At 35.9% G+C, this 25,848-nt stretch overlaps 1 protein-coding gene across 2 annotated transcripts in view; it reads right to left on the bottom strand.

Annotated features, from left to right (window-relative positions):
• Positions 1-25,848, bottom strand: part of nSyb (neuronal Synaptobrevin) — a 106,604-nt gene that overhangs the window by 16,388 nt on the left and 64,368 nt on the right. The window contains exon 6 of one of the 2 annotated variants that reach the window (XR_011333925.1): positions 23,304-23,381. The exons of the other annotated variant lie outside the window; for it this stretch is intronic. The gene's annotated coding sequence lies outside the window, so the exon portion shown is untranslated. The remainder of the gene's footprint in view (positions 1-23,303; positions 23,382-25,848) is intronic. 2 annotated transcript variants of the gene reach the window in all.

A 25,848-nucleotide genomic window follows, 5' to 3' on the forward strand; every position in this document is an offset into this window, starting at 1 on the left:
ATTATTATTATTATTATTATTATTATTATTATTATTATTATTATTATTATTATTATTATTATTAAATAAATACATAACAAATTGTACTGTGCTGAATCTCTTATAGTAATCTTCATAGAGGTTGCATTAATTCATTTCGTGCTTTTCCCTAAACTACAAGGAGCGAGAACGGGGCTACAAGGCGGTTGTGGTACACAGATTATGTTGAATTCAACAATGACATGATTCGCGATGTGAAGCCGTGCGTTGTCGTTATGCAGTATCCATCCATCGCGATGAACTTGTGGTCGTTTCTTTGCAATGTGCTTCCTCAATACTGACGTGTGGTGTGCTCCTGTAACAGTGGTGTGAGGGGGAACTGCATGCTACAGTCAAAGAACGTGATCACCATCACCTTCCCTGCAGATGGAACAACTTTTGCCCTTTTGGTGTTGGCGAACCTGGTGATTTCCACATTGTGCTGGCTTGTTTTCCTTCAGGATCATAATGATGCAGCCATGACTCTTCCCTGGTGATAACTGATCCCAGAAATGTGAGGCGATTCTCAAGGACCTGACAAAGAATGGCATGCATCATGTTGTTCGAGGACTGAAAGAAATGCTACAACAAGTGCATTCAGTAGAAGAGGACTATTTGAAAAAGTAAACACTGAAGTAGAGTAATAAACATCTGTGAAAAAAAAATGAGTCACATTTTTCTTGATCAACCCTTGTAATGAGATGTACAATTCTGTACACCGGAGGTAAAGAGCACTATATCCATTTTTTTTTTCGAAATTGAGGTTTTTGCATATTTATATTTTATTTTTCGCTCTCTTTTTAGCGGTGCAAAGCACTAACTTCTAGTTAGTCTGTTGGAAAGGGTACTATGGCATAGCCCATAAGGTATCGTGTTAAAGAGCACTTTCATTTAGCTCTCCTGTAAAATTCAGTATTTGTGACATAGTGTCCTTTACCTCCGATATATTACAGAATTATGAATAGAGTTATGTATGTATGTATGCATGTGATGTGTGTTTGTGCGTGTGTGCGTGTGTACGCATGTAGGCTAGGTACGCATGTATGTATGTATGTATGTATGTATGTATGTATATATGTATGTATGTATGTATTTATTTTATTCGGTTATTTTACGACGCTGTATCAACATCTAGGTAGGTTATTTAGCGTCTGAATGATATGAAGGTGATAATGCCGGTGAAATGAGTCCGGGGTACAGCCCCGAAAGTTACCCAGCATTTGCTAGTATTGGGTTGAGGGAAAACCCCGGAAAAAACCTCAACCAGGTAACTTGTCCCGACCGGGATTCGAACCCGGGCCACCTGGTTTCGCAGCCAGACGCGCTGACCGTTACTCCACAGGTGTGGACTGTAATGTATGTATGTATGTATGTATGTATGTATGTATGTATGTATGTATGTATGTATGTATGTATGTATGTATGTATGTATGTATGTATGTCTCCTTTTATAAAAGAACAAATTTATAAAGTCTCAGGGGCTGGGAGTTCCATAATGAACAGCCTTTTTAAAACGAACACTCTGCAAGACTAAACACGGCCAATTTTTTTTTATTCCCGCTGGATATAATTTAGTTGTCAGTTATTGACACTTCGTTCATGTGAAGTGTGCGTAATGTCAAAGTTGAATACATAAAGATAAAATTTCTACTTATTTTCTCTTAGTGGGCGACTTTAATGCTGCCCACCCATCTTGGATTCTCATTCTGATGACGACAGAGGAAATAAAATAGCAGAGGTTGGCCCATAGTAGAGGAAGTGTTACAAATTAATATGGAATATCATTTTATTTTTTTCCTTTTGGAACCTACATGTTTTGAATACTGAACTTAAAGTATCGTCCTGTGTGTTGCTGAATGTCCCTGTGAATGATACACCGAACTTATATGTTCGTAAGATGTTATAAAATGTTTGAAACAAAAATAATTTTCTCAAAATCTAACATATTTTCTTCATAAAAATGCTGTACAAATATGGAATACTATTAACAAGTTCCAAGATTAACAACATTGCAGAGTCGATCAATCAAAGCCGACCACACCACCTCATTCTGGTGCCGAGGTCAGGAAAGCATGGATCTCTACCTCCATGCCTCCCAAGTTCCTTCATAGCCACCTTTACTAAATTACATCCCCTCTCTTTTCTAGATGCATTGTGCTTGATAGATTAACGCCCTTAGTATTATTAACTCCAGCCTCACCTACTGAATTGATTACAGAGGTGGCCACATTTTTAGACTAAAGTGATTACATGGGTAACAAAGCTGCATTTATTGGTAGAAATAATCAACAAAAATGTATTTTGCACAGAAATAATGAACAGAAAACAGAGTCTGAATGTTACTAATATTTTGTGAACATTCCCTTACTCTTCATTAACTTGTTGCTTTTGTCAGGAATACTGGAAGCCAAAGTTTGGCACTTCCTTGGAATATCAGCAACATTTAATCAGATATTATACAGTGCTTAAATGAGTCCATGTTTTGTTGTAAGCTTCTGTTTATTCAGTTTCTTCTTCAGTATAGATCACAGATTTTTCAATTGGGTTCATAACCAGCCTTTTTGTAGGCCATGGGAGAACAGACTATTGAATATCTTCTGCATAATCAACAGTCAATGCTCCAAGAATTATGTGGCGCCAGCAGATCAGCAGGCCTCCTGATGAACATGACCGAGACACACGTAATGTCAAACGGGCCGGAGTCACCCATAATAATTGACGGTGCAGAAATATAGTACGTATCTGAATACGTATATTTAGGACAGTTAGTCTCCTTCCACCAGAAGACAGAGAAGGAAATAAAACGAAGGATTTCTCTCTCGTGGAAGGCATTCTGGACTCTCAAGTTCATCATACTGGAGAAAACACTCAGCAAGAAACTCAGAGTAGAAATATTGGAGACCTGCGTAACTCCTGTACTGTTATATGGGTGTCAGACATGGTCTCTCACTGCCAAACTTCGTAACAGTCTCCAAATATGCCAAAGAAAGATGCTGAGAAGGATACTAGGCTTATCACTGAGGGACAGAGTTCCAAACGAAGTGCTACAAAAGATGTCAGCAATTAAAGATCCAGCACTGCAAGCCACCAACACCAAATGGAAGTGGGGAGGCCATATTGCACGACTTAGAGACGGAAGATGGACGCAGAAAGTCACACTATGGGGTCCCTGCATTGGCAAGAGATCACGCGGAAGACCAAGAAGAAGATGGGTCGACCTCTTCAGTGAACGTGTAGGAAGCCATTGGTCAAGCAGAGCAAGACTGGAAACACCTAAGAAGACAAGTGAACAGCGACTAAAACCAGTGCGACAGAAACAAGCGAACAATATCAAACAGTGCAGAATGTGAACCAAGTGAACAATTCCAAGGTTATAAACATCTCTTACGCGGAGTAGCTCACCGCGTGAGACAAATAGAGCTCTCCCTCTATAGGAGGAGGCCTTTGCCTTAACGGGACATTTTAGGCTAATCATTTCATTTCAATCAAAACACCAATAGTACCAACACAGCCAGATAAAATATATCCAACCGTTGGAAAACTATACCAGAAGATGTAAAGAATCTTATTTACAAGAATGTGAAATATACTGATAGTTGATATGCCGAATCATGTTACGTTAAAAAAAAAACTTTTTAGTCTAATAATTATTTGGCCATCTCTGTACAAGGTGACTAAGGCCTGAAATTCTTTGTGGGCACCAGCCCGGAAACACCCTGTATAGGCTGCAAATCCTCAGATGTCCCAATAGTCATTAATGCAAAAATGAAAAGTGTTCTTGAAACGAATTATGGATTTAATGTGATGTGCTACATACGGAATGTACTATTAGATTCACAAAGCTGTTGTTCACTTTGTGATACAGTAAGGAATACTGTACCATATTTCAGATTTTCTCCAGTTACGTCTTGTGATGTAGAACGATCATTTTCAGGGTAAACATATTGTTTTTCTAAACATAGAAGAATATCTCTTTTGATAAATAAAACATCTACATGATTATTATTAATTGTAGCAAGGCTAGGTACATAAAATTATGTATTATGTTTGTTATTCTTATGTGTATGTGTAAATTATTTTATATTGAAAATTACGAAGATTCTAATTGTCAATTATTGTATTTTTATACAATAGGCCTATTATTTGTTCATTTTTTTCTTATTTTAAAGCCTGGATCATTGGCACAAAGATAAGTTTGGTTTCCACCCGACTGTACATGTTTCTTTCGCTGGTTTGTTGACGTTGAGAGCTGCCTTATTTCTGTTTGTTCGTTAGATATATAGTCCAATTTTACACAACTTAACACTTTCGGTACGAACTTCCTACCTCTGATTATGATAATAAATGATTGAAAGAATTTTAGTTTTGTCCTTTAAATATGCAGAAATTTGATCCGAACAAATTAACGTAAAATTCGGAACAAGTGCACAATACCGTAACGGCGAATTTACTCCGAAATAAACACGAAATTACATTGCTGTTCTTTTCTTCTCCTACTCTCCTTCTCCTCTCTTTCTTCTTCTCTTTTATCTGTCATATCATCTATTTTATATCTTATTTCACTCACAATGTCATTTATTTCACACGTTACTTATATTTAACCTGCATTAAACCGACCACAATGCATATTGTATTTATAAATTACTTATCTCTTCTAAGCGGGATTCGATCTTCGAACTTCCAACTCGACACACTAGTATAGTATGGTATAGTACAGGCATGTCAAAACCCTGCACATTGTGCAGTCGCGCACATTGTGCACTGGTCTCTGTGCGATGTGCAGTTCCTATTCCCCTACCTGGCGGGAGTGAATCGGCTTGGAGTAGAACACGACAGGGCTGTACATTACCTGCAGTAGCAAAACAGCTTTGGTTTCAGTAACACAGATCAGTACGGGTGTGCTCATTGAGCTGTGATTGTGAATGCGTTATGAAAATAAAGTGAGGAGTCCACAGATATAACGAAGAAGAGAAATCACGAATCATATAACGTAACTGTTATGATGTTTTCCTCACCAACAGTAATTATTTTAAAATGAAAGGCTTTCATCATATCATGTGGACCTAAAAGTGATGTGAGAATTTAAATCAGATTTGTAAAGTTCTCAAAATATGATATTCGCCAGCTCTTATTTCTTAATTAGTACTCTCACGGCAAGACAAACATGACAATGATGTTGTTTTGGAGTCTGTACTAACACAGCCATCAATGGTTAGACGACTTACAACTTTTATTTGATAAGCTGATAAGTGATGAGAATATAGTGAGTAATACATGTGAGGCTCTTGAGGTTGTAAGGGAAGGAAGAAAGCAACTATTTGTAAGGCGGAAATATTTTCTGTAAAAATAATACATAATGGCGAATTTTCCATCTCACGTTACTATATTATCTTAATATACTTACGTTAATGAACTTTAAACCTGACATAAAGAAAATGTCCTCGCTTCACAGCTTGTGAAGTACTCTTTTAACTCAATTCAGTAACCCTCCCAACATGCTGATACTTTCTCTAAACGTTTTCCAAATAAACTATATATAAATTTAAATTCAAGCTTAATTTATCCAATTTATTAATAATAATAATAATAATAATGTGAATTTATATTAATATATAGCAAGGAAATGATTCCAGTGTAAAAGCCTCACAATGTCCTATTGCATGTAATTGGGAGTAAAATATTTCTTTAACATTTGTGCAACAATGGTCCCAATAATGCTTGAGGAAGAATTAAAGAGTATTACTTTGAAATAATCAGTACCTACTACGTAAAATGAAATACTGTGTTCGTTTTTTGTTGTTTCGAAATTACTGCAATATTTATATTTTCTTCAAATACTGTATACAAATCATGTAAATAAATGATTCTTTACAAACGACTGCTTTGTGAATTGTAACTGAGTAAGTCTATTGCTTCTTGTGTTACAATTATTGTCAAATATAGACACTGACAATAATTGTGTTTTTTCCTTCTGCTAAGTGTGTTTATAATGTCCAAATGTTAATTTAATTGAACACTATAAGCGCAGAATAGATTCTTGTACATCCCTCCCGCTAAGAACTGGTACGAGCATCACGTGAATGACGCAATCTGCACAGACCGGCGTTCCGCGCACATACACAGCACTTTCAGTGACTGATTTCTGACATGCCTGGTATAGTATATTATAGCAGCTCAGTAGCTTCAGTAGCTTTACCACTATGCTACAAAGTCAAGTTGAAAGAACAGCCTCTAAATCTCCAACATAAATACTTACTTACTTACTTACTTACTGGCTTTTAAGGAACCCGGAGGTTCATTGCCGCCCTCACATAAGCCCGCCATTGGTCCCTATCCTGAGCAAAATTAATCCACTCTCTATCATCATATCCCACCTCCCTCAAATCCATTTTAATATTATCTTCCCATCTACGTCTCGGTCTCCCTAAAGGTCTTTTTCCCTCCGGTCTCCCAAATAACACTCTATATGCATTTCTGGATTCGCCCATACGTGCTACATGCCCTGCACATCTCAAACGTCTGGATTTAATGTTCCTAATTATGTCAGGTGAAGAATACAATGCGTGCAGTTCTGTGTTGTGTAACTTTCTCCATTCTCCTGTAACTTCATCCCTCTTAGCCCCAAATATTTTCCTAAGAATCTTATTCTCAAACACCCGTAGTCTTTGTTCCTCTCTCAAAGTGAGAGTCCAAGTTTCACAACCATACAGAACAACCGGTAATATAACTGTTTTATAAATTCTAACTTTCAGATTTTTCGACAGCAGACTGGATGATAAAAGTTTCTCAACCGAATAATAACAGGCATTTCCCATATTTATTCTGTGTTTAATTTCCTCCCGAGTATCATTTATATTTGTTACTGTTACTCCCAGATATTTGAACTTCTCCACCTCTTCAAAAGATAAGTTTACAATTTTTATATTTCCATTTCGTACAATATTCTCGTCACGAGACATAATCATATACTTTGTCTTTTCGGGATTTACTTCCAAACCTATCTCTTTACTTGCTTCCAGTAACCAACATAAATACACCTTCATTAATAGAAACCCCACACTAGATGGCATCAACAACGATGTTAATTCAGAGTATTGACAACAGGGTTTAAGCAGACGTTGACAGAGTTAACCAGCATTGAGTGAAATCAACAGTAAACAGTGAGCAGTGAACCGTCGGTGCAGTGTACATACTTCAATTTTACGAACGATATCCGTGTAGGTTAATGTTAATAGTGTTTTATTACTTCAAAACATCACATTGACAATTCAAAAGTACGGATGAAGACGCGAATTAGATATAAGGTGAATACTAAAATGACATATTATCTAGCACTAAAATTACATATTATCTATATATATTTGTGTGTCAGTGCTTCCTCTACCCGCAAAGATGATATTCATTGCATTTATGATACAGCCGAGGGCTTATAGCTCTGCCCCCAAGATACCTCCGCCATAAATTCAAATTCAAATTCAAATTTATTCACAATTTACATTTTAAATGATACATATGAATATATACCCGAAATGAGCATATGCTCGTGCTCGGGTACAGTCCAGTAGTCTACATAAATTTTACAGAGGTCAATAATAATGTTTGTGTTAGAAATAATAATAATAATAATAATAATAATAATAATAATAATAATAATAATAATAATAATAATAATAGAATATCCGTGAAGGAGATGATACAAAGATAGTAATACAAATTAATTAATTAATAGTAATAATAATAATAATAATAATAATAATAATAATAATAAAACAAAAATGTTTACAATAATAAAATAAATACTAAGACGGATAAAATAAAATATAAAACCACTAGCGAGAGTTAACACAACTTAAATAAGCATATAATAACCGGAAAAAATGACGAACTCGAAAATCAACAAAAAAGTTAAACCCTTCTATATTATTCACGAACCGTCAAAAACCAACATAACGCATAACAAACATAGATAAAAGTATCAGAGTTGACAGTAATGCCTACGAGATGTAAGAGTAGTTCAAAAGTGGCCGCTCCGCTATAGTGCACTTAAGGGAACGTACAGGTGAAATTACTAAATCTTACAGTTTTAATTTTTTTTTCTCAAAGACCAAGGACACCAGAATAAAATTATGTGACACGTTTCCTTATTAAGATGCAATAAAGGGCAGAAATTTTTTTCAACGTGATTTTCTTTAATTTTCGACGTGTGGAACCATTTATATATAAATTAATTAAATTAATATATAAATGGTTCCACACGTCGAAAATTAAAGAAAATCACGTTGAAAAAAATTTCTGCCCTTTATTGCATCTTAATAAGGAAACGTGTCACATAATTTTATTCTGGTGTCCTTGGTCTTTGAGAAAAAAAAATGAAAACTGTAAGATTTAGTAATTTCACCTGTGCGTTCCCTTAAGCCTAAAATTCCTTTGTAGAACGAAAAGTTCTAATAATATTTCTGCACATTTAAAGGTCAAAATTAAAATTCGTTCAATCATTTGTTATCGTAATACACTTCTCTCTTAAATTGACTGAATATATTGGAAATTAAATCAGTGGTTTTCTCCATGTCTACAGGGACATCATTTTATTTTTACTAACATTTCTAATATTAACCTGGCTATACCTTTGGATCAACGGTTGACAACCGTAAACACGTTTGCTACCCCCTTCCACGACTGGCGTTAAGATGCTACTGGCGTAATATACAAACAAATCACTTTAGTAGGTATAGGAGGGAAGAAAAGTAGTTCATCCATTTACGTAAACTAGGAATATCGCGATTTTGAGTTTGACTATTTCGTTTATATGACGTCATTCCATTTTAGACCAATGAAGTGTAATGAAATTTTGAATTCCAACCAATCACAGTCAGACTTTGCGATAATTTCTGCAGCTAGATTTATCGCTATCAATTTATCGTATGGTCGTTCTTTTGTTTAGTCGTTGTCGCCAACTGTTTCCCCGTAAATTGATGATCATGAATACATTAAGATGCAACTACACGGTTAAACTTTTCTTTCAACTTTAAAGCAATGAATGCAAGATTGATATTTAATATTAATTAATATATTTACGCAGTGAAGACCACTTTCAAAACGGCGCACCATGTAGACACAAAATCTTTATGCATCTTAATTGAACGTACCTTTTAAACTTGATTCTTTCAATATTCATCCCAGATTGCACGCATACGCGATTGGAATATTGAACTGTATAGATGCAGCTTTAGTTCCGTTACACACTATAGCGAGAATGCGTTTGTCGAGCTATAAAAAATGCTTTCGTGTAGCACTCATTGTAAGTAACGGTCAAAACAAGGCACAGCTGACATTGGTCCTGCTTCCACAGGTAGGCCTAACGTAACCTATAAAATTGTAGCCTGTAACATTTGTTTTGAAATTAAACAATTAATAGACGTTCAAATTTATGTAACATCATCGCATATCAAACCCAAAGACCTTGCATAGTAATAATGTCTTTGATCAAACTGCCTTTCGTATGGCGTAATAAAATTCATGTTTTAATTAAGCCTATCTATACAGAGATGACTTCACTGTGTAGCAACATGTCTCGCTGTGAATACATAAGCATTGGTATATAGCTGTCCCCACTGTTACTGTTAAATTAAATTAAATTATGATTTCAGCAGATAATGAAAATGTATTTGTTATAATAATAAGAGAAAAGTGCAGTACATGTAATTAACATGTTAAACCTGCATTTCGCTTTTCGCAATTGGCATTACTGAATAATAACATCGAATATCTTTATTGCAATAATCGACATTCATCTACGAGTATTTCAACTTCACAATGTCTGAATAGGTTAAGTATTCGTTAATATACAATTATTAACATTTTGTATCGAATTTTAGTGATATATTATTTAAATTTTTATTTTATTCACGAAATAGCCCTAATAAATGTCACTCGAGGTCTGAGATTTCCCAGATAAATCCACTCGCTTCGCTCGTGGATTTATCGGCAGATCTCAGACCTCTCGTGACATTACTACAGATAATTTTCATTAGGTTTTTGTTTAATCAAAATACAATACAATATTAACAGTGAGTGTTTCTACTCACGAACTGAGCTGTCCATGCGGACGTATTCATTATGCAGTGTATATTATACTGACTACAGCACATTAGCGTACACTATAGGCAGGGGTCGTCAGCACAGAGCACGCTGGGACTAGCCTCTCTTACCCGCGGAAAACGCAGTGCACTATAGTGCTCTCGTAGCTGCTAGCGGGTATGCTCTCTATCTCTCCCTGTTGCACGACTGTGCACACAGGACGGCATCGCGCACCCATTGCACATTTCAGCGAGTGCTGACAACCACTGCTATAGAGAGTGAAGTTAAATTTAAAAATAATCAAATATGGATATTTAAACACATTCTTGAAAATGGTGGCCGTTCATTTCGATACAGGCTTCAGTTCTAATGTGCATATTATCGCACTATAGACTATTGCGCCTAATTCCAATTACCAGTTTCGTCCTTCGTATCAGTAACTCATGTTGAAATAATTCTGTACCTACTCTCTAAAAGAGTACCTTACGTACTGTAAATTCAATCTTCACTTCTATCCGACCCGAAAAGATAAAATTACTGACATGCTATCTACTGTTCAAGTGGTTATCTCGTAGGGTCATAGAAAGGGGGAAAATCACGTGACAGTTAATTACTTAACGAGGCTCTTTTATTTAAGTTATTTTAAACAGTTATATGATATGACGTAGACGTCCAATTCCTAACAGAAATTAGTATTTTCAGAAAACAGCTAAGACAGGCCAGCCACTAGCCTTTACAGAGAGGCGAATAGAAACGGGTGAGGGAAACCGGGATGCGACATAGGCAAATGGACGACAGTACCTGTGCGAAAATGATTCAATATTGAAAGCTCTTTCGTCACTGGAAAACGTGAACATATTTTTGGAACATACTGTTTACTGTGACCGTAAGGCTACTATGACTGTATATGCGGCCTTGGTTCTGTGTGGAGGACGGTTGAACTTCATTAGTAGAAGGGGTGGGAGTGAAGTACATTAAAAAACTCAGGTACAATAAAAATTGAAGTAAAAATAAAATGATATCCCTGTAGTATGTATATCATTTTAAATTTTAGGTGTGTTTCCAAATTATATGTAATGCGCTTTGTCAAATCTGGCAACCTTTTCATAAGGGAAGCTAAATGTATGTATAATAGTGTGCCGCTGCTGTGCTGTGTTAAATTGCGTGGTGCTGACCTCCTGCGACATATGCACAGTAATAGTGCAGGCTATAATGGCTAGTCATTGCCGGTAGAAGGGAAAACCCTTCAGAAATAGTCATTTACCACCGACCAGCCCAACTAAACAGATGTTAAGCGAAGATCGGAATTCGAACTGGGACAAAATATGCGTGACAGATGATTGACAGTCTGCTCAATCAACAATTGTGGTGGAAAGTAACTATTTTTTTTTTCTTGCTAAAGTTATCAATTTTGTTTTTCTGTTTTCGTTTTTGTTTTCCTTTGTTTTACTTACACTAATACAAACACAACACCCATGCCCGAGGCGGGACTCGAACCCACAACCCTTCGGACCAAGCGATAGGGATATGCCGTGCCCCTACCGCTTGAGCCATCCGGGCCGGCAGAACATAACAGATCGTCGACCAGGTACGTGTAGACGACAGAGAATTGGCTGAATTGCAGATCGCGCCGGAGGAAGCGAGACAGAACCAGGAAATGCTGAGATCAAGAATACAGAAGAAGAAAACATACGTGAAGAAATCAGATAAGAGCGGCATAAGTACCACAAATGAAATGAAGTTTAGTGACACTACTAAAACTTCAAGTGATTTGGGAAGTGGTGGGAAGGAAGGTCAGTGCCGAGAGGAGAAGTGGAATTGTTTCTGTGAGTGCAAGAGCTGAAATGGTGAGAAGTGAAGTGAAGAAAAAGAATGGCGAGTTTATGACAGAAAAGGGTGACGTGGATGTTTCTGGTACAGAGACGACTAAGGACTTAGTGTAATAGGAAGTTAGATAAGACGATATAGGTAATGAAAATAGGTAAGGAGTATGGTGGAGGAGGCTAGCTAGGATAGTGAAGTATAATAAGTAGAAAATTAGTGAGATCTGAAAATGTAATGTGATTGCTGAATTCCGCTCAACATTTGTTTAGTTGGGCTGGTCGGTGGTCCGCCACTGCTCTTCCTTTGCGCATAGACATTGAGTACAGTACAGGTGGGGATGGATGAGGAGGAGCGCGCTCATTACATACTGGCTTCGGTTCCGTTCAGGGGCTTACTCGCGAGTAGGCTTTTGGAGACATCTGATCTAAATGGGTCATATCATATCATATATATCATATCATGTATTATATCATATATCATATCATAGTCATTTACCTAACATGGACGCTTCATAATCTAAGAATATTCTTGTACAAATCTCGCATGCATTCGATTCTTTATGTGAGGTTGTTAGCTTAAAATAATTACCTGTTATGTCACGTGATATGTCTTTGCCCCATACGTGCCGATGCCTCATTTTCTGACGCGAATATAAAACCAATAAGCGGTTGGGACGCGGAAGGATTTTGTGATATTTTTTTTTTTGCCGATATGCGGAGTCTGCTTTTATGGAATGAGGTTTAAAGCACACGTCTATATTTTATTTGAGAAATAATACTTCTTTAATTAAATAAATTATACATATCAAACGTGATGGGTATTTCATCGAGTATATAACATTCAGATAAACGAATTTACATCAGGCTGAAGGTGATAACAATCTTTGTCCCGGCAGAATAACATTAATTAGGCCTGTGTGAATGAGTGTCATTGCTAATTAATATCTTGTGCTTCTTTATTATGACAAGGAAAGCGATCCATTTACTGCGTTCAATACAATTTAATAATTTGGCTTACTATGGCTATTCGCTAATTCAGCTCGAAAATTGAACACATTTCCATGAGGTTCTTCGTTAGAATAGCGCATGGTGCTCCGTTTCTGCAGAATTCTGATGTTCCTTAAGCATCTTTAGTTATCTGTAGACTATGTGAACCAGATTTCACTTTTCATCCAGTTAAGTGATTACGAAAGATCACGCGTTTTCACACAAAACGTGTAGCACTCCAAGTGTGGAACATCTCGTTTACAGTAAAATTAGCTGTAGGAATTCTCTGCTCTAATACTTTATAACTGCCATCCGCTAAGAGTTACGAGGATAGAAACCTAACCCACAGCACTAACATGGATGTGCAGTATTTTCTTTTATTTTTTCTTTTTAACTTGGTTATTTAACGACGCTGTATCAACTGTAAGGTTATTTAGCGTCGATAGGATTGGTTATACAAGATGTAATTGGGGCTTTACCCTGTTGTAGACAAATAAATAAATAAATAAATAAATAAATAAATAAATAAATAAATAAATAAATAAATAAATAAATGAGGCCAGGGATTCGCCATATATTACCTGAAACCTCGGAAAAGATTCAACCAGGTAATCAATCCAAGCGGGGATCGAATCCGTGCCCGAGAACAACTTCGAATCGCATTAGCCGACCGAGCTACGTCGACGGCCGACAGTGTTTTCGCCTGGTAATGGTTGAGTAACACAGCCAGTGAAATTGATTCAGTAAAGTAACTGCAAAACATGTACAGACCGATTATTTAGTCCTGACAGCTCAGCGACGCGAAAGAGGGGAAGTAATAGGAATAGTGGGGAGAGTCCGGAGTAGAGATAAGGGCGAGCGGTCGGTAAAGGAATGCAATGCAGCTTAACTGTACTATAAACATACCGCTCTACCGTACGTGTGACATCCGATCGCTCCGAAGACAAGCGAGTGACTAACTCAAACACCCCTTGGCGTAACTAAATGGACTCGCCTGTTGCACATCTCCGGCGACGTCAGGACTAAATAATCGTACTTTTTTGTAAAGTCTATCACTCCGCTGCTGTGGCTCTGTGGAAAGCAGTCAACCCCTGCGATGGCTGCGTGATCAGACCTGTAGCCTGTCATACAGGCTGTCCGGTTCGAGTCCCGGTTAGGCATGGAATTTTTCATTGAAAAAAAAAATCCATAGTGACACTTGTGATGGACAAGGTCGCGGATGGAGTTTTTCTCGGGGTTCTTCCGTTTCCCCATATTAGGCATATACATCTTTCCGTCAACATTTCTCCATTCCGTCATCATTCCATACCATCCCCAGGACATTGCGCCGGCTGGCTACACACGGATGGGACTGGCCTAAGGACGAGGGGGTTGCCTGCTCGATATCTGGGTACACAGCGAACCTTAGTGTAGTCAGCCGGTGTGGGTTTGGGAATGCGCCTAGCTTGAGGGTTAGTGCAATAGACCTAGAAAAGTCGCAGTAGTGCCCTTCCTCCCGAAATTCCATTCTATTCCATTCCGAAGTCAGCAGTCCCTTGTTCGTTTCCCGGTGTGGGCGGAGATTTATCTGCCTTCCATCACTGTGTTGCTTCCGCACCGGTTCTGGGCCCCGATCTTAAGGGAGAACGGCAATGAGGATAATTCTACTATTGATCAAATGAAGTTCTTTCCGCAGTGACTTGTAAGTAGTGATGAACATTTTCGGGAAAATTTTAAATCGGAACATTTTCGAGGAAATTTTCTCCTTATTAAGCAGTTTTTTAGCCTATTGACTTTGCTAAGTTTTATTATTGTGCTGATGTAGTTATCACTCACCTCTTATCCTGATCAGCAGTTGAACTAATTGTTGCTCAAGTAGCCTTCATTTATACAATACAAATTGTTTTATTACACAATCACACTGAAACTGTTTTGGATTTGGTTTTGACACAGCCATCAAAGGCTATAAAATTTATGACTCCCGTTTAATAAGGTGATGGGTAATGGGATTACCGAACGAGTAATACGTGTGCAGTTCTTGAGGCTGTATGAAAGGGAGCGAAGAAAGCAACATACGGAAAAATTTCCAGAAAGATACAGACATGGATAAATATATAATAGGATGCGAAACTGCGGTCAGCGCCATCTGGCGACGGGGGGCTGAAATAAGATGATCAGCGCCCAACGTCGTAGGTGGTAAACGTTAGAACTACGTGTTGGGTACATTACCCAGAGTTCTCTATTTATCCGTTCGAGATATTGCTCGTAGAGTCGAGATGGCAGACAGAAACTTGCTAATAAGTGAACATAAAGTGATACGTGTGTGTATAAGCAGTGTATGTTAAACAGTGATGTTTATGGACGTTGTAAAAATAGTGTTGTTGAATGTATTGTAAAGTAATAGTAATATAATAAATTGAACTATCTACGTAGTTCTTGCAGACTTTTCCATTGCGCTGTACAATAAATACCCAAAGAATACAATCCCAATATCTAACCGTTTGCTTTATTTTTTGTCTCTGTCTGGTTATATTTTAATCGGGTAGTGTAAAATAGATCGTCTCTTTTATATACCTGTTGGCTCCGGTAAGAATTTTCAGTAGAAGATGCTGTGAGAAATAAATATGTAAATGTTCTATTTTAAATTGGGTTAGTTTTGAATGTCGATGACGGTGGGAGGGAATACTTTCGGCACAGTTTAACATTTTCGTCACCAGGTGCGCTGCCAAATGCATGGAGTAATTACTCTTTTCGCTACTTGGTGCGCTGCTAGATGTAATAACGCCCCTCCCCCCAACAGGTGGCAGCAAGATCAATTTCTACAACAGCGCCTCTAGTATGTGTTACGGGAAACTCAGTAAGTTTCGCATCCTATTATATATTCATCCATGATACAGAGAACAGAAAAATTTTCCGGATAATCAGAATTTTAATTCTGAATTAAGCTTCTGAAATAGTGTCCGGTTAATATGAAACTATATGACAATATTACTATCCTAGAAAGATTTTTTACTGATACCAACACTTTCCTGCAGAAATGTATGCACTTTCGACAGCATGAAGGCGCTCCATGCCTTCTTAAACTTGGCAGTAGAATTATATATTTTGTTTCTTACAACGCTTCGATCGTCTTTTACCCACGGGAAATACACCGTACTCAATTTGACAGGAGGCAGAATGGACTCTGGACCATTTGGGATGTTTGGGCACTCCCATCACAAGAATTGAACATGGGACCTTCCTGTCCGGAGCCAGTTGCTGCTCGTCCTTCGTGGTCCTAATGACTGATCATTAAGGTTTGGTTAAAGTATCTGTGTCAGATTAGGCTGTATAGCTGTATAGGATAGAGCCGTGACTTGGTTCAGACTAAGTAAACACTACTCTCTTCCACTAGCTAAAACTCTGGGAAGAGCGCCCCCCACTCCCTAGCTAAAACATCAGTAGTATAGTACATAGGGTTGCCAACTTTTTTTGAAGAAAATGCGGGAGGCTAAGGAATCGACAGAAATTTTATATAGAAAATAGGCAGATTATTCGGTTCAGTTACTAAAAAACAACTTTATTCTATACTTCGGCAGCTAGGCTTAAATTAAGAGTATTTTGAGACAGATTTTGTCTCGCGTAATAGTTGAAGTCGACTGCTGTTTGCAGCTCTGATTTAGTTAAATGTATCGTGTTCATGTTTCGAACATCTGTCCAGTTATTGTTCTTGAGATAAACACCCTCTTTGTATGAGCATTACTACTTGGTAAGCTTAGAACAAAACTAACCAGTCGTTTTTATTTTTTTTCCAAATTTATAACATTAGCAAGGATTGATTTTAGACGGGTGAGCACTAAAACCCATTTCTGGCAAGCTTCACTTTCTATGACTGCACATTTTAATGCCTGTCTTGGATAACAAAATTCATCATGTAAACAATCATCATTCACGGCAAAATCAAATGTTTAGAATACAATTTTTTTCATTGTGCAAAAATAAGTGAGAAAAATGCTCGAAGAGAAGAATAATACGGGAGCCGGGAAACTGTTAAAAATTAGGGGCAAATACGGGAGATCCCAGGAAATACTGGAGAGTTGGCAATTCTAACAGTACAACCGTCACTACTGTCGGTTGGGGGATACACGACAACAAAACACACGGACCAAGGATGCCTGTCCTGATACAGCTATTTTATCCGAACCTTACTAATCATGATCGTGATCTTAATTTATATCTATAGAATATTTCAACTGAGAATTAAAATTCTCTTTCCTTTCTTTTTCTTGAAATAAACATGATCTGTTACTTTTCCAGTTACTTCATCACAAAATTAGGAATTGGTTAATAAAAATTAGACAGAAAGTACATTATATTCTGAATGTATCACAAATTGTAGCGATGGAAGTTTACTGTTAGAAAAGACACAACATATTCACACACTTTTTTATCTTACACATTGTTAGTAAATTCCATATATGAATGCTGAAGACAAAAAAAAATATATATCTAAATGAAATATAATATACATACCTAAGGCAGTTTATACCTACTTGTTTCATTCTGAAATATAATTTCCATTCCTGCTCATCATGCTTATTTCACAAACATGAAAACCACATTGCCATTACATATACACCGACATATATACACACATGCAGCAAGAGTAATATAACATGCCTAAGACGTGCGTTACATGAGAAAAGAAATGCAACATGAAAACAACCCAGCTCAAGATTCAAAATCATGACTGCTGCTTATTAGAAAAGTTTGCAGCTTGGATGAGAAAAAGGTACGAAGGGAATCTCGATGTACTCTGAGCTTGAATGTTTACGACATCATTTTTTGAATTACCATGAGATGGGTTATTTATAGTATGACGGAATATTATGAAGAAGTTAGTCCCAGAAATAGTGATAGAGATGAAAGTTAAGAAAACGTACTGTATGGAAAAAAATATGCTGTAGAGTTTTGCAATATGAATCACTGTGCAGCAGAAGATGAAAAAGACAAAAGTTCTATCATGCAGTAGAATAGTCAGATCCAATGCAAATTTTACAAAACATCAGAGAAACTCTCCTATCAGAGTAAGAATGAGTGATTTGAGAATCACGTTACAGAGTATTTTTTATCTGTAATATATTTTTTTATTTCATTCTTGGAGGAAAATTGAAGGATTCAGAGCCATAGTGGGCCAAGCGTCATTTACTAAAAACGGAGAAAGCAAGGGTTAAAGTTAAATGAATACCATATTTTTAATGAAGATTGACATATAATTTAGTTTTGATGTGCATAAGTTACTTTATGCTCGACCATGCCGAAATGTAGTAATTATACACCTGGTAGCAGCCCTTTAATGGACCTCATTAAAGTACACCTATTCATTAAAGTTCAGGTGTTCCAACAATCAGAAAATACCATTATAGCAATATGAAAGCGCAAATATCGATTATTCTCGGATATGCAAACGAAAGACAACAATAAATCAATAAATCACCTATATTTGAAATAAAGTCAGTTCTGTTACTATAATAATTAGCATTAATTGTAAATAATATTCAAGTAAATTCAATTTGTCATCTCGTTTTTCAATGTCTAATTCAATTTCAAGGTTATATCAAGATTAATGTTTATTTTACTCTCTAGATTATATCAAGGTCAATGTCGACATTTGTTTCTCGGAAAAAACCAATACTTTCGCGTTTGCGCACATCTCACAATTTACGAGGTATTGCACAAGGTCAGTTCCGCTCCTCAGTCAGATAAGAATAACATGAATACTTATGAATAATTTCAATTTAGAAATATGGTCGAGCATAAAAAGTCGTATGAAACTTGACTATAATGGTAATTAAGACGCTCGTATGAAAATTATGAAACGAGCTTGCGCTCGTTTCATAAACATACTCGCGTCTTAATTATTACCATTATAAGCTCGTTGCATAATGTACTATTATATTAGTTGCTATAGGTATGTTTAATTGAATTATTGTATTTACTTGATTTTGACTCTTTTTTTAATATTTGGAGCTTGGCCCACTATAGCTCTGAACCCTTCAATTGTCAATAAAATTTCTAATATGAAGGGAAATGTATGTTTATCAGTTAACAATATTTAATTAGCAGTGTACGAAACAAATTTGAATAATTGTAGTCTATCTCGTGAATTATGAAACAGCTTATTACATTATGTGTATTACTCACATATTTTACCTAAAAAGTTAAAACACGGTATGATTGTACATTCATAGGTTATGAGTTGCATCATGACTAACATCTGTATAATCGAAGTGTGTATTTAATATTAATTTTGTGAGTACCGGTACCTAACTAGCAATATTTAGTGTAGTGATTATGTTTTCTTTGTTACGTTTGAATCACATCCCAAATTTATGGGATACTAAAGTTTATGATTTGTAGCATTTGCATTGGATCATTTCACTGTGTGAAAAAATTAGTTAAGTAGAAATGAGTATTGAAACTAACGCAAAATACACTAGCATGAGTCTAAATTCTCTGCTTCAAAATATATGCGAGAAAGAATATGTAATGTTTGTGACAAACCTATTCTTCATTATTTGCAGTAAGAAGTCTGGCAAAGTCACGCTTCCATTTCAGGTTTAAAATTTACAATTTATGGCGTAACGGACAATTTAAAAATTATAAAATTAACTTGTATACAGAGACTGCCCTCAAGACATTCTCCGATTGGTTGCCACTTGCTTAGCGTAGAGACAAGGAAGGATCTGTCACTTTCACAAGTGACAGAAAAGAAACAAATATTATTATATCAACATGTGACACCTGAAAAATGTTCGTCAGATTTCAATAACACAATGACCATTAGTAACATTTGTACAGAAGTTACAATATTATGTTAAATTCCAGTTAGGAGATTGACCAAATATTCGAAATCTGAACTTCAGTTCGCAAAACAAAAATGATTCAAGTAGCATGACTGAGATATCTATAATTCTATATATATTATGTGGCTAACTGTGCTGCAATGTATAGCTTCAACTGGGACCATCTTCCTGATAGTGTCTGTCTTTTTACAGCGCCACAAGAAAGAGACAGAAATAGAGATAGATACGCCAACAAAAGAGAGAGAAAGAGACACACACACACAAATTAATTTGTCGGCTGTAAATTACGTCCCACTGCTTTCATGCGCCATGTGAGATTGGTATTTCTAATCACTCACTGCATACATACACATTACACTCACGCACACACGCTCACGATGAAAACTATACTTCGTTTCATAATGTCTGACAGAAGAAGTAAACTTTACCGGCTTGAGGAGAAGTATAATTGCTATTCAACCAATGGCAGAGATCTCATTCCACGCTTGCCTTGAAGTTGGGTGGGGGTAGAACGCTTTAAGAGTATGGAATGAGATCTCTGCCATTGGTTGAATAGCAATTACACTTCTCTCCTCCTCTGCCGGCAGTGTTTACATTTCCTGTCAGACATTATGGAACAAAGTATACATCTGCTGCATCAAATATCTTTTATTTTCCTACAATTGTTGAGAGGTCCTCAGCTGTTCGAATCCATTGCATGATTCCATAACTACAAAAAGTTTTGAAATTTAAAATGAGTGGTTATTTAAATATTCCAGTATCGATGAAGGAAACAGTATGACACACAATTGATGTAACTATTAAATATTCTGAACAATGTAATTTTGGCGGCAGAAATTCAGAATATTTGCATGAACTACATGCTTCAGCAAAGTGAAGTAGAATTTGATTTTTTATAACCATTTTTCGATCAAACATCCCACTTCAGAACTTAAAAATCTGATATTTATTCTTTTCACATTGGTCAGACTTTACTATAATGTGAGTTTTCAAGTTTGAAGTTACGTGTATTTATGTTTTTATGCGAATAATACCGGTAACTAAGAAATTATAAATTGGAATAAGTTATACTTAGCATTTTACCCATATATTTCTGGACACTTATTTTGAGAGAAAATTAAGAACTTAGCAGCATAAAAGAAGTTAATTGTGTAATTGATTATTGATTTCATATAATAGACTACATTTCTCAGGAAAGTATACTCATTTTGGACTGGGACACATGTGGTGTAACTATCTCATATAATCATAGTGTTTAAATCCCAAATGGACGCCAGACACGTTTTTCTTACTTTGTCTTGTTTTATTTCAAAATACTAATACTAAAATTTCAGTTTAATATATTTTTTCTTTACCATTCATTGCGAAATAACACAGCGATCTTCTATTATTACATTCGAATATCTTTTAATGTTATTATTTTACGGTTACCTAGCGTCTGAATGAAGTGAAGGTGATAATCCCAGCGAAATGATTTCAAGGTCCAGCCCCGAAAGTTACCCATCATTTGCTCTTAATGGGTTGAGGGAAACCCCCGAAAAGACCTCAACCAAGTAACTAGTCCCAACAAGGATTTGAAGCCGCGCCCGCTCGTTCCACTGTCAGGCATGATAACCGTTACTCCACAGCGGTGGAACTTTGTGTTATTGTAACAGAACCTTATGGTCATGTGAATTCATAACAAGTACCGGTATTTGATTATTATTATTTACGAAATTCGATGTATTACTACCCTTATTGAAGAATTAAATTTGAGAGATGTTTTGTATAATATGCCCCTTTCTAGGGTTATACCACACAAGAGTGGGGCGCACAATAGCTACAATGTGAACAAAAGGAAAAAAAATAAGCCTATTTAGAGATGATCATTTCAGTTTAAGAAAATGTGTTAATTTTTAGGACCGGTGTGTAGAAAAACTTCCTATAATATAAGTTACATGAATGAAGAAACTTAAGTTCTTTACTGTATATAATAATTTGAATATTGGTACTTCAAAGTTATTCCAATTTGATAGTCAATAGTAAAGAGCTGTAAAAAAAAAGTAAATCCATGGCGCTACAGCCCGTGAAGGGCCAAGACCGACCAGTCGGCTGCTGGCCTCACGTCCACATGCCGAAGCAGAGGTGGACGATCATCCAATCAGAATGGAGGTATCGTGTGGTTAGCACGATGATCCCCCCAGACGTTATAGCCGGTTTGCGAAACCGGATTTTCGCTACCTATCGTAGCTCCCCAAGTGCATCACGATGCTGGGTGGGTGCCGGTCCCATACACTGGCCGAAATTTCATGATCAAATTTCTTCCTCCATGAGGACTCGAACCAGCGCGCATTCCGTAACGCGAGTCCTAGGCAGGATGCCTTAGTCCACGACGCCATGGCGCGCGGGACGTAAAGAACTGTATCTATAATAATAATAATAATAATAATAATAATAATAATAATAATAATAATAATAATAATAATAATAATAAGAGGCCTAATAATAATAATAAGAGGCCTAATAATAATAATAATAATAATAAGAGGCCTAATAATAATAATAATAAAAAAAAAAAATAATAATAATAATAATAATAATAAGAGGCCTAATAATAATAATAAGAGGCCTAATAATAATAATAAGAGGCCTAATAATAATAATAAGAGGCCTAATAATAATAATAAGAGGCCTAATAATAATAATAAGAGGCCTAATAATAATAATAAGAGGCTTAATAATAATAATAATAATAATAATAATAATAAGAGGCCTAATAATAATAATAAGAGGCCTAATAATAATAATAATAATAATAATAATAATAATAAGAGGCCTAATAATAATAAAAATAATAATAAGAATAATAATAGGCCTAATAATAATAGTAATAATAATAATAATAATAATACTAATAATACAAACACCCCATAGGGGGTCAAGGCCGACCAGACGATTGCTGGTCTCATATCCACATGCCTCAGCCGAGGTAAACGATCATCCATCCATTACGGGCGTATCGAAAGGTTATGCCGATGAACCCCTGAGCCCTTGAATTGCTGTATAGCAAAATTAATTAAAGCCAAATGTTGTATTTTTTACTGAAAGATATGAAGTTGTGGACACAACAATTACTTATCAATTAATGCACTGGAATTGATCAAATTCAATATTGGGAATAAAACAGTACTACCAAGATTTTTTTATTTCGAAAATTCTATACCTATGTACTGTTTCACATATCTAAATTTTATGAACATAGTAATTTGGCTGTTCTAAGAAAGACGCCGACTTTTATATTTCCAGGTTTTTAACAAAATATATCAAATTGCCTAAGCACCTTTAACGGTTTTAAATAAAAAGTTCATTCATTCATAGAGTTCTGCCCAAGGGCAGGTCTTTCACTGCAGACAGCATTCTCCATTCTTTCCTATTTTCCGACTTCCTCTTAGTCTCCAAATAAGAGAACAAATTCGCGTAGCTGAGGACCCAGCTTTTATATGTCCAACATAATACTGGGGACGTAATTTATGCCAATCACACATAAACACAGTCAAATCTAATAGCCAACATCGATTGTGTTGATATTTCTAACCTGGGCATCATAGTGGCACACATTTGTTTTTTCGTGAGTTTTTCGTTTACATTTTTGGTATTTTTTACATGAAGTTGACTAAAAAGAGAGAGAGAGAAAAATAAACAGAACAATATGTAATCATCAGCTGGAACTGAAGCTAATAACAATTAAGTATATGCCATCAAATTCTACTTAGATAACTGTGCACTGTTCAGCTTCCATGGTTTTCTCAGTTGTAACGTACTGGGGAAAGTATTGTACGCGAACAGTCCTTCGAAGACTTAAATAAACCGAGAAACATTGACCTATATGCATACATATATACCGTACTTATTATGTTCTTGTTACTTAAACAACCATTGATACGTTACGTACAGGTTGTAACTTAATTTTCATTATATACTGACACAATTTAAATGTGTTTATAGCTTTATGTCAGCTTAAACCAGTGATGTCAAAGCAAGCGCATTTTTCTGCCCTTGACATCATGCGCGGGCAGCAAGCGCTAAGTATGGAAAGAGGAAGGGTTGTGTATATGAATAAGCAACCTGTTGGATTAAGAAAACAGTGGTGTACAAACTTCAAACGGAACGTCAAATTTTATGTCGTTATTTTTATATGGCTTCTTTCTGTTTAATATTATCTATATTATCTGTAAAACAAAAGTACTAACACTGATTTCTTAATATTGCACTTGTGTTTTAAATCTTAATAACATAATAGAGAGTTAAGAAGGAATATTCACTTAAATTCCATAGTAGTATAATATTATACTGTATTAAGTGGATGAAACACATCATTAATAAAGAAAGTGATATTCCAAAGAAAGAAATTGAGTATGACATGATAAGTTGGAATTTATATTGATGGTATATTTAGCCATATAAAAGTAATCAATAAACTAATCAAAACAATATTACAGTGCAAAGCAAAGTTACCTAGGTAATGTATCTGTTTTAAGTGTAACTAATATTACATAACAAAATTCTTATCGCATTATGCTTTTAAGGTGATATTTGTGAGCAACTTCCTATCATCAGAATATTAAATTATTTTCTCGAAATCTGCTGAAGCTATAGAGCTGACATTTTTACAACACATGGGCACGTATCTTTTGCTTATGCTGTAACAGTAGTTGCTTTGTTAATTCATTTCCTTACCAACAATTTCCATGCGAATATTTTCAAAAATTTCAATACACTGTCTTCAGTAATACGTATATACGGTATATTAGATTTACGAAAACATTCTGTAAGGCTACTAAATAAATAGGCCTATACCTGAAAATTTTACTTTTATATAAAGATAAGTTGAGAAAATATTTCTTCAGAATAAAAAAATCAAACTTGTGAAAAATGAGCATTAAAATTAAAACTTACATCTTATAATGCACTTATACTTCTCAGGCAAATCTAAAAATTAACATGGATACAGTTTTAATAAGTTCTCTTCCCTTTATCTATTGAATCAGTTCTGGCCATCCCTGAATATAGCTCGACCAAGCGGCATATACCACCTCTTTCGTCTGTCTCTTTCCTTTCCTCTGTAAAGCGCTCAGGCTCTCCTGGGCTCTAAAGCGCGCGCTTGCTCCTGTGGGCATCAATTGACATGCCTGGCTTAAACTTTAGATGGTATATTCGCATTTTACTTACACAAAGCCTATCTAAAACTATACGGAACTAACCAAAAGAAGAGAATAGTAGTGTGGTAGTTCGATATAAATATACACTACACTTAGCATAAACAACTTTATAAAAATCATATATCCACTTAACAAATTCTAACCTAATCTCTTGTACTCCCACAAAGTCTATTCTATATCTAGCTAGTTCTTTTGCAACTAATGTTACCCCTCCCCTTCTAGAAAAACTAGTTACGTTCCAAGTACCAAATCTCATAACCTTATTCCTTTGCTGTGGTCGTGCCAGAGAATCAGTACCATTCCGAGGCTTATTGTGTGGTTTCGTAACAAGCTGTTATTTTAGGGTGATGGGTTGTTGGCCCTTCGCCTAATCCCCAAGCTGGAGGACCACCCCTTATCGGCTGTCCACGACTGCTTATTCAATATATTCGCAGCTCCCTCCATATCTGGAGACCGTCTTTTCTATCTGCAACCTGAGGACGCGCCATGCCGTGGTGATAGGGACCCACAATACGTGGGGTATTTATTTATATTAAATTAATTATACACAACATAAAAAATCAGAAACACTCGTATGAGCAAAGCTCATATTCGGGTGTAGTTCCATTTAATACATGAAACACAAAAGTTAATACATAGAGATATTAGCTCTATAAAAGAAACAACAAAAACTAAGAACACGAAAAAAAAACTTTATACATAGAATCAATTTAAGTATAATTTATAAGCAGATGTTTAATTTTTTTTATTAAACTTAAAAACAGAAAATGTTCAATATTGAAGGTGCATTTTGATTATGGAGTTATATAATCTTGGTCCTAGACTAATATTTGATTATGCAGTTATATAATCTTGGTCCTAGACTAATATTTGATTATGCAGTTATATAATCTTAGTCCTAGACTAATATTTGATTATGCA

The sequence above is a fragment of the Periplaneta americana genome, chromosome 1 (assembly GCF_040183065.1).
Source record: "Periplaneta americana isolate PAMFEO1 chromosome 1, P.americana_PAMFEO1_priV1, whole genome shotgun sequence".
In the NCBI taxonomy this organism is placed as follows: Eukaryota; Metazoa; Arthropoda; class Insecta; order Blattodea; family Blattidae; genus Periplaneta; species Periplaneta americana.